Source organism: Eufriesea mexicana, unplaced genomic scaffold, assembly GCF_001483705.2.
Source record: "Eufriesea mexicana isolate 0111107269 unplaced genomic scaffold, ASM148370v2 scaffold794, whole genome shotgun sequence".
NCBI lineage: Eukaryota > Metazoa > Arthropoda > Insecta > Hymenoptera > Apidae > Eufriesea > Eufriesea mexicana.
Genome location: NW_016908953.1, coordinates 1,477,186 through 1,489,434, shown reverse-complemented (window position 1 = coordinate 1,489,434; position 12,249 = coordinate 1,477,186).

The following is a 12,249-nucleotide window of genomic DNA, read 5'->3' as shown; positions in this document are numbered from 1 at the left end:
AGCTCGCACATCGTTACATTATCTCAAATTTGACATATTAATTAATATCGATTTTCGAAATTTTATCTAATGGTGACTGACGGTCACCTCTCGAGTGCAAAGGGTTAACACGTAGAATTATTTAATTTCAATACCTCGCACGCTATCACGTTATTTTGAATTTAATATATCAATTAATCTTCGAAATTTTATTGGGTGGTGTCTGAAGATCACCTCTCGAGTGAAAAGGGTTAATTTAATTTAGCAAACCAGGCAAAAATTCGAAATTTCATAATAAATACTACCCCGGTGATCATATTCTTCGTATAATTTCCAATTAATTTGCGAATTATATTTTAAAACACTTTTGATTAAATAGAAAAATGTGAGAAATTAATTCCACTTGGCCACACCGTGTCGATTAACGTCGTTATCAACGGAGACTATTTCGCGCGCATCAGAGGTGAGTAGTCGGAAGAGGAAACGGAGCCGAAGCCAATTAATTGGTAGGAAAGCAAGTTTTTTTTGGAATGCCGGATAATTTTCACGCGATCGCCAGGCGAGGGACGATCGTCGGTAACGAGTCACTGCGGAGAGAGCTGCAGATACTTTCCGACGAAACGGAAAGGAGCTTTCGACTGCAACAGGGCGCCAAACTACCGTTCCGTGTGCGCTCGCGAAAGTGCAGCGCGCTGGAGGACACTTGGAAAGTGAATGGGCACTTGCATTAAGTAAACAAGTTACAGTTCGCCCGCGTTCGTACAACGGTACCGAGCATCGACGCTCTACGAGATATACTCGGCCGAGAGCCTTAATTTTCGCGGCTCTCGCCTCCGTTACGAGGACATTGCCTGAATCAACGAACCCTCGAATTTCCCCTGTCATCCACCGCCATCGCTAAATTAAAATTCCTGCCTTTGCGCCCCGCCTTTTGCCCAATTCCAGGACGCCATCGCGGGAAAGAAAGGACGCGAAGAAACTGGATTTTTGCCGGACACACGAGTGACACGGTGAAATTTGGTGACACTGGTCAGATTGTAATAAGAGAGAAAAAATAGACATAGTTATTTATTTCCTGGATTTAATACGGATAAAACTGGAAAAATTGTAGCGAATAAAATTTGATATATTAGGTGAAGTAAAAAGAACTCCATTATTTTTACATTCAATTTCAGGCAAAAATAATGGATTTCTTTTTATAAATGCAAATACTGGAATATCCAGGTGGTGGCCAATATTATTAACTTACTTAGTCTTTCGTTATATTATAGGTGCAGTAAAATAAAATTTCACTGAAGAAACACGAGAGATACGCGTGTATATTCAATTAAATCTGCTCTTGGAGTGTAAGGGAAGCAGCAATGCACACTTTCACGACGCAAGAACAAGTCGATAGAACTTGGTAAACTTGAATCGCGATAACAGCAACACTGATAACACTGGAACCAGCACGAATGGTGATAATCGTGGGACTGCGGAAATGACAAGATTATTTCATCCCCCGTTAGAACCACAAATTCTTTCTCTTCGTCATTACGTTTCCCAGATGTTGATGTGATGTAAAATTCCTACACCTGTCTTCGAATTTTTCCGATATGCCAAAATTTTCCTGCCATGCCAATATATTTCTCGGGATATTAAAACCGCGAAAGACTTGCAGAGTTTAAGCAACGGAAAAGAAATAACGCGAGATTATTCATTATAAAGCAATTTTCGAGTCATCTAACCAGCGAGCAATCCGACAATTGACATTAAACTGTCAATTCTAGATTCATCTCTCGTAAAAATACCAAGCCCCTAAAGATCCGACACAAATCAACTGCTTAACACCTCGACTCCTTAACCCGAACGTTCAACGCTTTACGATCGTCTATGTCCATAGTATTTGTTCCTCGTCAATCACCGCAGCCCCGTGACAAAAAGCAACGAGCAAAGAGCCTAAGAACCCCTCGGACATAACCAAAATTCTCACCACTCCGCGAATCTCGGCTATCCATCACGGCGTGCATGCGAGCAAACAACGAACCAGCCAACAAAACTAAAACCGAACAAAAACCGACGCATTATAAATCAATCGGAGAGGAGCGTGCAAAGACGACGCGCGAAGAATCGAAAGAGCTCGCTGGAACTCGAGGAGCGAGGAGGGAACGCGGACGGAAAACGTGGTTGACAGTCGCGAGGTCAACGAGGGCCACCGATAATGACGGCGAACCTTTCATGACAGCCGGCTATTTTCGCGTTTCATGATCGATGCATCGTCCAAGTCGAACGTGACCAGCCTGGTCGCCTTAACGAATGGCGCTCCGTGACGGCCATCTTGAAGTCAACGCGAGACTCGCCTACCCTTCCAACGCGCGGTTATGCTAATTAATTAGCCCATTACTAAAACGCCTGGCTTCCGGCTATTCTCGCGAGAGAATCGAACGCGAATTAGAAAGTCGTTGACTGCCCAACGATTTCTCGGTATTTGCAATGACAGCGACAATTCGTGACCCAACTGTCTGTCGGCATCTCTGTCCGGTTGTAGAACGACTGGAATGCCGTTGTTTAGCACGCTTGATAGAATTTTGACGGATAATTGATACCTCGTGAGCTTTCGTCCGATTCGTGTACCAATTCCATTTTTTCCACTTTTTCCAACGAATTCGTGCGGAATATCGTTAGACAGTGCGCGTGCAGGGGCGTGGAATATAAATTGGTTTCGACTGGTAGATATGTTCTTAGATAAGCGTGCATTCTTCGAGCGAATAATTCTCGAGAAGGAACGATAAGACCGCGATAATTCGAGTCGTGTCGTTTGAATTAAACCCTGCAAGGTATCCTTATAGAATATAAAATATTCCTGAGAAAGGCTCGAGTTTGAAAATCTGCTATCAAGAACCAACTAAAATTGGACGATAACGATAATTACGCATATAATGCACAACTAGCTACCCTCGTAACTAAATAAACTAATCATACAATAATATTTCAGGGGTATAGTGTTGGGAATTTCGTGAAGGACATAGCTAAAATGATTAACGCGCAGGGAAGTAACTGTATTCACTGATACAGCAATTGTATTTATAAAGATTTAATATACGTGAAATTTATACGCTTTATGCAATATACAAATGAAATACTAGAGTCTTTTTTAATGCCACTTTGGATCACAATATATAAGATATCCGTACTGTTCCTGATTTGAGAGTGAAGAGCTCCGAGGGACAGCGGGTCCTTTTAAGCCCCCAAAACCGACCCCTTGAGGTCCAAAGGTCGGTATTGGCCTGCAACCTATAACAGGCCTGTCGTCATCGTTGCATGGGCGTAGCTGACTTCCAAAAGGAAGTGATATGATAAATAAATATTCATATTTTCGTATCTATACCAATAATCAAACTCTGGAGGGTAGCTCCAATTCTGAAAAACCCACGTATTGACAGAAACCTCCACTACGATTTATCAAACACGCGATAATTTAGGCCAACGATAATCTCAACGCGTAATAGACATCAGTTCACTGGTCCAACAAAATTACATCGATATCCATTGATTCGTCGAAATCAATTCAAACATTCAGCAACATCCGCTCGCATTCACCGACCTACTAACCCATCTACCATCCCTCGAACACGCGATCAAAGCCCACGTTTCAACCCTTGCAATCCCTCGTTATCCCGCGTAACGCCTCCGCAGTGAGCACAGTGACAACTTACGTTGGCGCAAGTTTATCGGTGCTCGTATTCTGCATATCAACGCAAGTTCGCCGGGGGTTGCAGCTGCGACGACGACGTGTAAGGGATGGTTCGTGGCTGCTTGGCCTTCAACAAATCGTGCACGGAATTTTCGAGGCAGCTCGCGTATAAAGCACAGGCTTTACTTACGTAGTTTCAGCCCTTCCACGCGCCCAGACCACCCCGCCGCAGGGGTTGCAGTCGCTAAGTCGCGGCGTAAACATTAATTTCCGCGAGCAGAATACCAGGTTCATTATGGTATCGCGTATCAAATTTTCCGCAGGTGGTTAGCACGGAAATTACGCTGAATCTCGTTACGTCAGGGCGACGAAAATTAGCCAACTTTCGGCGGCCGAGCTGGCAAGAAGAGGACGCTGCTTTCGGGGTGCAAGCAAGAGAGATTAGCAGTCGTTTGTCCCTTGCGCGTGCCGCTTCGCTTTCTCGTTGCATCTTGGTTTATGGGGTTAAGTAGTACCTGGTTTGCCTCTTTTAATTTTCTCCCGGAATAATTCCTAATTTTTGAGGGAAAAATTCATCGGAAATATATTCGACATCTTTTATGATTTAACAGCGTTGAAAAGATAAGTCTAGATGTAGACGAAAATCAATCTAGGATATAAGATATCAAAGACATCAGTAAATAGTGTAGGGATTGACGATGGTGGTGATTTATTAATAAATTATAACTGTGTACGAGAGATACGAATTATCTCTTTACGAGAATCTAGATCGATTCTCAACTTAATACAGCGTTCAATTTCTCAACTCAATTTGCAACAAATATGGTCATGTTAAGGGCCCAACGTTTATGACCTGGGCCTGCTCCCTCGTAAAGCTACGTGTATATGGTCGAAAATTCGCGATACTACGATAGTTTATAAGATATAAACTCATAGAATGAATGTTTAAATAAACATTCGATAAAAATTGGGGGTTTAAGGCCAACCGCGTCACGTACCCTCTCGACATCCTAAGGAGTCGGGTACAGCTGCAGATACGTCTCAGAGGAGTCGAACTGTGTCTCAGGAGGAGTGCTAGAAGAAACTTATACCTATCTTGAGAAATAAAAGACTTCAACAGAGAATATATATATATCGTAATTATTTTACTATTAGAACCCATAATCCCAATAAACAGAGATTTTCCAAATATCAATCGATACACCTTAGTGTCTCCAGGACTTCGATTGTCAAAGAGGAATGAAAGCATAATTCTGGGAGAATTATCTCGAAGTAAACCGACCCACGAAAATTTTTCGTTGAACGCGATACTTAGTCGGAAATGATTGCTCGAAAATTACGATCAGCAGTCACGTTCAGACGTTAATTCTCCGTGAGAGCCAGCTCGTAAAGCCAACACCAATTGCGGGTGTCAATTTGAAGGCGGTTAAACACTAATTCCATCGTCTCTCCGCGTTCGTTACGAGAAAATATCGCACCTATTACTGTCCGTGCTCTAACACCTCTAACTCTTCGAGGTAACCAAACGAGTTTACACGAAAGCGACCTACACACCGACCTACTCACTGTCAAACCCTTCGGATCCCTCGCGACGCCTGAAATCAACCATTCCCGCTTCGAACTCACCCGATCCTTGGGTTTGTAAATTAATAATAATCAACAAGAACTGTCTGCTAATACTCTTTCCTAACAACTGTCTCTGAATAACTCCTCTCAAAGCACTGTTTCGAAACTGTCCCATACGCTTCTCGACCTGCCCTTCTAAGGATAGGCTTCCTTTGTTCACTGATCGGGGATCGAGGGGACGCTGCTTCGATTTTTCTTTGTTATATTTATTGAATCAGCTATCAGAAATACATATTCTATGGGTTGATGCGGTGTGCACGAACTATAACGCGAGGTTCAATCCATAACGTGATGAGGGCTTCCCCAATAAACAGTCCTCCTAAGCCTCATCTGAGATCAATGGGCCACTTTCTCTTCAGTTTTCTGTTTCCTCGTTCCTTGAGAAGTGGTTGAAGAAGTGGGTTTACATGTTCGTTACAGTTTACGTGTGCTTCGATTTGAGACCCCGGTTATCATTGCTACGTGCTCCTTACTCACACCGCGTAATCGGTAACAGGAACTCGCCTAATCTTATATATTCTTACAGGCTCCACCTGGAAACTTTCGCCATCTTCGTTTCCAGATTTCGAAATTTTCCAACGCGGTCGTACGAAAACCTATTCCAGGGATTCTCCGCTGTTTCCCCCGCGGCTCCGAGGAAATACGGCGGCCATTAGCAACGGCGCTGTTACGATCCTCTCATCGAACGCGTTTAAATCTCGCGGCAAGGATCGTATCCCATTAACGAGTCAGCGTTACTACCGGCAGTGCTTAAATTAAAAGCTCAAAGCAGCGCCAGCCGCGTGTCGGACGGGCAATCATAATAAACATGTCCGCCCCTGGAGAGACAATAATAAATACGGCTCGGTGCAAGTGCATACGACGGTACACCTTAAATCATGGCGGACGATGCATCATGCGCCGCGTCCTACGTCTTCCGCGTGAACGCGATTTCGCATGGCGAATTTCGAAGACGCGATTAAAATACCTGTGTCGCACGCAGAATTTCAAACGAGAGTTTCGTGGCTATGCACACAGGGTTTGGTCCAGCTTCTGCGGATGTCGATTCATTCCTGTGGCACACAGACCGTTCCTGCCATCTAGTGTCGAGAAGGATAACGCAATCGGCTGCTTCGTAGATTATACATCGCATATTTTGCGTGCCCACATTTGCATAGAGATACATTCTATATGTATACGTATAGACATTCATCTAGCACAATTAGTGCCGCGTTTCGCAATGGCAATCAGAATGACACAGTATCGCTATTAAAAGGCAAATCAGGGTTATTTATCGAAGTCTTACAAACGAAGTTAACACATTGCGTACCACGCACGAGATCTCGGGTTCCGCGCCCCATCTGTTATGAACCTCAGATGTCAACACGCTGTCTGAAGTTGTCTATTTTTCTACGGTTAACGAATCTGTTAATCATCGTTAATGCGATATGGAACATTAACGACAGTTAGGTAAATTACATGTAAACACTTGTACCGCGTGGTGTAAGAAGGATGAGGTCCACGCGGGTTTGGGTAGGAGTATGATAATGCTGCTACCCTCTTCTCAATGTGTCGCGTCGCTTACGAGACATTGAGCACTTCGGTGGTGTAATAAAGCGCAGTTTCTGGTGTATTTGCACTTTATTACACGTTTCGTGAGTTGTATGATGATTGTGTGCAGTGTATCGTCTCAGCCTTTGCCGTTTCGTCTTGCTTCGTCTTCCGTTTTGTCTTCTCGTTTTATGTGTTTGACTGAGTTTCGATACCGTCTTGATGTTTCGTGTTTGACGTTTTACTACCGTCTTGTTCGTTTTTTCATTGGACAAGGAGTTTTGGCGGGCTCTTGGGTTAGGAGAGGGAGTATGACAGGGAAGTTTCTCTTTTTGGTATTGTTTTGTTTCGATTTATACGTACGTCTGGTTAGCATTTTCGTGGGTCAGTCGCACGTGCGTCCTGTCTGTTGGGTCCGGTCTCAAGTATTACCGTCTCTAGTCCTTGTCTCGATTTATGATTGTCGATTCGAAAGAGAAACGGCTAGGCGCGCCTTCCAGCTATTATTGCCGTCGCAACAACACTAATTTCGGGTTTGAGGAATATGATCCACCGGTTGTTTGGTACGTTGTTATTACACAGAGAGTCGCATAAAGGAGTGTACGCATAGAGAACTATCTCAGTACTGTTAAGTATATCTAAATAGAACGTATTAAAGTGTATTCTTTTCTTCAATCACTGCCCAAAGCTAACAAAAATTAGCAATTATTACTATCATCTTTTCGTTTTTCTAATATTCCTGAAAGTAGGTTTTCCGTGTCCAAAAAGAAGCGATTGGGATTAAAAAATTATCATGCATAGAATATATCTGTCATATAAATATCTGATCTTGTTATATTATACGTAGTATGACCCTCTCATGAGTTTTCTCGTGTTGCGCATCTGTTAACGGTAGAACTACCGATCTTTAATGGGTACCTAACTATAACTTGCACAGATTATAGTAATTTCAGCGGTACGATGAATACGAGTGAATATATCGATTACAGTTCTTTCTTGATACGAGTTGATACCGATTTTATTCTTAAAACAGGTGTATGTGTTCGGTGATTGCGAAAAGGAAAATTCTGGGACCAGTCATTTTCACTGGGTTGGTAGTTCTAGTCCTTAGATGTCAACGCACGATCTTGTCAAAACGTGTGATCCCTGGCGTATGTCAAGAGATTTCTATGCGGTATACAATGCGTTAAAAGCTAGTAGTTCCTTTCTGTTCCTTTTTTATCCATTTGCGATACTTTCGCGGTATCCGAATGAAAAGGAAAACCATCGTATTTAGAACCATGGTTCTTTATTTTCTCGGAATTTCCCAAAAGTTTCCTCTTACACGAGCCATCGGTGTTCAACTTTCACGAGCGGCAGTAAACTTTGAGCCAAAGTACTTGGGATTCCTGCGCACCGAACCGAAGTACCGCACAGGAGTCATCGATGCTAACCGACCCTGTCGTGTCCGAAGAGAGGCGTAGAATTTTGGAAAAACTATCCGCAACGCGTCGAGGACTCTTTGACAGCGACTTCCTGCTTTGGGATGCCGCGAACGTGGAAGATCGTGGACGAGATACGAGATACAGAGTGGCTAGGCGGCTGGGATGAAAGAGGGGCCGAGTTGCTCTGCCTTTTGCATAATTCGTCGTTCGAGGAACGGCGTGGCTAATGAACTGCTAAACGAGCTCACGGTTTCAGCCGAGCCGGCAGAAGCGGAAATTAACGCTGCGCGAAGAGGCTCGCTCTGTGCCAGCATCAAACACTTGGTCTTCGATGCCTACTTTCATCTCCGATAAATAGATCCATCCGCGGATCTACGGTTCACGCGCCAAGATCACGAAAAGGTAACGCGATCTTTGGTAACTCCTGAGTTTCGCGCTGACTGATGGCTCAAAGGCAGGATTTTGATGGCGAATTTACCATTGGCGATCGGTTAACCCTTTGAACTCCTCGGTCGAGTGTGTCTCGACTACAATTTCGGTCCCGGGTAACTAGAAATTGAACTAGGAATTTAGCTAGCAACGTTACTGTACAGGTAATTAAAAATTTGCTTGGATAGTACGCTATCGATCAACTGTCTCTTCGAGGTTATCCGAAACAACGGACACGTGGGTGCTCGCGAACGTCACAGTGTCGGCCTCTGTACTCTGCAATTGGTAGCTCATATACCGTAGACTGAGAACCGTTGCTCTGACGTGCAACGCGTTAACACTTTGACTGTCATGCTCAAATCACGTGCTTTCCTCAGGACGTTACGGTAGTGCACCGATAGATACAAGACTTGTTCTAATATTTTTTTGATGATCTACTAAAAATTTTTAATTGTTCAATGTGTAAGGGGGGGCTAATAATATTCAACAACTGGCCGCTAATACTCTTTCCTAAAAACTGTCTCTCAATAACTCCTCTTAACGCACTGTCTAGGAACTGTCTAGGAACTGTCTAAGCACTGTCTCGTACGCTTCTGGACCTGCCCTTTTAAGGACAAGCCTCCTTTGTTCATTGATCGCGAATCAAGCGAATCGCAGCTTCGATTTGAGTCTCCGGTTATCATTGCTACCTGCTCCTCACTCACGCCGCCTTATCGGTAACCGGAGTTCGCCTAATCTTATATATTCTTACAACTTGGCCACTTTTTATTTCAAAGTATCTTCTAATTGGCGGTTATATTCAAAATGTACTAACTGTCAATTTTCATTCGATGTAGTTCAAGTGGTTCAAGAGCTTCGCTCATAAATGGCCGCCGTGGCGTCACAGGCAAAACCATGGCCGGTCATATACGTAGAAGGTCACCGCATGTGACAGTGTCCTTTGTGTACATGTGTTTTAGAGTCAGTCATAGAATTTTTGAGAGTCAGCCGAGAATTATTAACGCTTGGAACAAGTTTTAGTTTAGAATAAATCATTTTTATGTTTACGTCATTCCTCTGCCTATCCAACATTCTTGCATATATGATCACCGTGGCAGTCAAAGTGTTAACGTCCTTCATCCAGACATCACCTATGCGAAACTCAACTGTAAAAGATGCTCGTAGAAGAATCTCGAGACGCTAAATCACCAGTAACACGCTCTCACGATGAGACTACTACCTTTCGCATTAGAAAACCCGCTGAAAACGATGCTGTACCTGTCCACAGGCTAATTACGCCAGGGAACTGGTACCAGGCTCGTAGTTTCCCCGCGAAACTGCCGTTACTCTTACTCCTAGATCGAATCCCACGGTGGAAAGAACGTTAGTCGCGTGGTGAAACAGCCACGTGGCACGTGAAACGGACATCCTCGATGCAAATCGCGTGCGAGACCTCCCGCGGCGCGGCACAGCTCGACTATTAAGAGGAAAAACCCCGCGAAACCGTGTATTAAAGCTGAGTCACGGCCGCGGCAGCGGAGAGGACGAGGACGCTGCACGACGCGGACGTCGCGACGCTGAAATCACCGGTTACCAGATCTTCGGCCGGTTCCGGGAACTTCCGTGTGGCGTGCATCTTTATTCATGGCCGGCCTCCGCGCTGTTTGCATTGGCGGAATGTTCGCCGGAATCCGAAAACGCGCGCAGTTTCCACGCGGTTTCCACCGTGATTTTTGAATCTTTAAACGGCGCAAGATTTTAGTCGCTCGTACGTTTGTTGCTCGATGAATAATGCACCGGTGGCTGCAAACTGTTGTAACAGCCATTCCGGTTTTCGGCTGCTGTTTCAAGCATTGTTACGCGCTACCCCCTTTTTCCCTGAATTTTAGGATTCTCTTTTGAGATAGGGTTCATTTTTGTAATATCGGTAAACCGGTGTTTTTGTGTCTGGCACGCGTTACTAATGTAGTAAATAATAAACCAGACAGGGGAAATAGTATATTACTGTCGGAGATATTATTTTTCCTGGCTGTTCCTTTCAATCTTTCGTCTCGTCACGTCGCAGATCTTGCATATTTAACGAAATACGAATTTCTGGAAATACTCGAACGAGGAACATTGTACAGCATGCTGTACTGCAGCAGTGGAATTTTACAAATTACGACAAAGAGACGAAGAAACGCGAAGGGAGGGGAAATGAAAGGGACTTTGCCTGTATCGTGTCGAAAAAGGAAGATGGCTCGGCGAGTTCTCCTTTGAGAAAAATAAACGAGATTATTTAATTCGCTGCTTTCTCCGCGGCCGAATATATTAAGCCCATTAGAAAGTTCGAAATTAGCGTGAAAGGGTGGATAGTGATTCCGTCGTGGTAAGTTTTAAGCGCATTTAATGCCCGAGGAAATCCTTTCTCTGTCCCCGTAAGTCGCGCTCGACCACCTTCCTATCTTCTTTTCCACCCCTTTTTTCCCTCTCCTCTCTCTCGCTCTTTCTCTTTTTCCCCTTTCTTTGTTTAATATTCATCCGCTGGAGAAGTTGACCGATATCATGAAATATTCCCGCCTCTTCGTTCCTCTGTTTGTCCACTTTTTAGACACGCGTACCCCCAGGGAAATCAATATCCCACAATTTCCCATGCCCTGAGACTTTTCGTATTTCTCGCGGGATCGATCCCTTTAGCGTCGCAGCAGGAAACGTTACCCGCGTTTTTAAGAAACACCGCAACGTCGAACAGCTCTTATTTCCGCGGGAAATTCACCCTTCGATGGAGAACCGCCGAGAATTCGCCCGATAATTCCGCCCCTGACAGACGACTGTTTGGAAAAGGAATCTTACAGGTTTCACAGGGGACTCTTCCTTAATTTGTTATGGTACTATGTCCAATTCGTTTTCTTTTTCTTCTACTTTTCATCCCTTTAATTTTTCTCGTATTTTTTTCTTTTCTTTTTTTCGTGGGAATTACGCCATGTTGAGATAGAGAGGGTGGATTAGAGTATGCAATGGAATTTTCGTTTCGTTTCGTAATTCAAATAGAAATTGATATCGCGTTGATTACGACTTTGCGTAATCGCGGAAATAAAAATATTTCGGTTTTAAATTGTGGATCGTTGAATTTATAACACGCGATGTTATATGGATTACGTTCGCGTACAATATCGTTTATACAACTCTCCCACAAAATTACTAAAATATTTGCTGAGCTTCATATGGCTGTGTACATATCTTGAAATGTTATATTAAATATAATAATTTGATGTTGATAATATTCAAAATTTCTGTATAATATTCGACACTGTCACGTGTACGACTAGATGATCATTCTCTGAATCACGAGTAAATTATGCTACCATAATTCGTCGATAAAAGAAGAAAAGAAAAAGTATCAATTAAAATCACAATGCCAATGTCTCTCTTTATAAATTCTAAGGTATTCAATTTTCCCTCCTACCCTAATAATTGCCAACCTAACCCAACCCTAATTTTTACACGCTCAAAATTACACTAAGAATTATCAGATTTCATTAATAAAATTTTTCCCACAGGTTAATCGTCGGTGACAAAAAGCCGATGGCTTTAAAAATTAATTAAATTAATAAATTATACAATATAATT